At 47.2% G+C, this 1,088-nt stretch overlaps 1 pseudogene; it reads right to left on the reverse strand.

Moving 5' to 3' along the window:
• Positions 1–213: 213 nt before the first annotated feature.
• LOC102419403 lies at positions 214–1,088 on the reverse strand (annotated as a pseudogene).

A 1,088-nucleotide genomic window follows, 5' to 3' on the forward strand; every position in this document is an offset into this window, starting at 1 on the left:
CATCTTTGTATTTTACTTCTGCACCGCACCTCCTCTGAGTCTCGGTATGCTTTTCTCTTTCCTTCCAGTTGTAGAATTTCCACTCAGCCAGCCTTCCTGGGGTTCTGGATGATGTCCGTTCCGTCTTTTAGTTGTATTTTTGAAGTGGTTGTGGGAGGCAGCAATCTCCGGTGTTTACCTATGCTGCCATCTTGGTTTCTCTTTAATCGGGTTCTTATAAGAAATTCAGAACACCAGTTTGTGAGGATAAAGCCCATTGGTGAGAGCGAACAGAGAGCGGAGGTAGCCCTGGAGCTGAGGAACAGCTTTGATTTTTTGGCAGAATTTGTGAGTCCACAGCTTTCTGGTCAACCTTGCACTGTTCTGTAATCTCATATTTCTCTTTCTCTGTGTCGAAGATCTCATCCTCCTGGTGTCTGGGCTTACGCAGCTTCTTCTTCTTGAAGTAAGCATAAATGAGATGTTTGGGGATTTTCACACCACTGATATCAATTTTGGTGGAGGTGGCGATGACAAATTTCTGGTGTGTTCTACGAAGAGGAACTTGATTGAGGGACAGAGGTCCAGTCACAAGTAGCAAGCCACTGCCCAGCTACTTCAGGAAAACCACCCTCTTGCCTCTGTGGTGCCCAGTGAGGATGATCAGAATGGTCCCGGGAGTGATGCTGGCCTGCAATCTCCTCACATGCTCACTGAAGAGTTTCTTACCTGGCTCAACAGCTTTCGAGGCACATCTTCAGTAGGATAATATCAAGGCATTTTGTGAGTTTAACCACTCGGGTACCACTATTCTTGTTGCCGCCAACTGGTTTTGTGACAGTAGTAAGAACTTTCTTTTTCTTTTCAATCCTGGATTTAGGGGCTGAATATTTCCTCTTGTTCATGGCCTTTTGCGAATACATAGCCGACCGGGAGTATCTGCCAATTCCTCTGACGAGGACGGGGTTTTGGCGGCAGTGGGGCTTCCCCTTCTTAGGGGCCTTAACCTTGCCACCGGCATCGGCCTTCTTCTTGGCTTCAGGTTTCTTCTTAGTGTCAGGCTTCTTCTCCTTAGTATCCGGCTTCTCAGTCTTCTTTTCACACCCCAT

Source organism: Myotis lucifugus, unplaced genomic scaffold, assembly GCF_000147115.1.
Source record: "Myotis lucifugus unplaced genomic scaffold, Myoluc2.0 scaffold_84, whole genome shotgun sequence".
Classification (NCBI taxonomy): Eukaryota; Metazoa; Chordata; class Mammalia; order Chiroptera; family Vespertilionidae; genus Myotis; species Myotis lucifugus.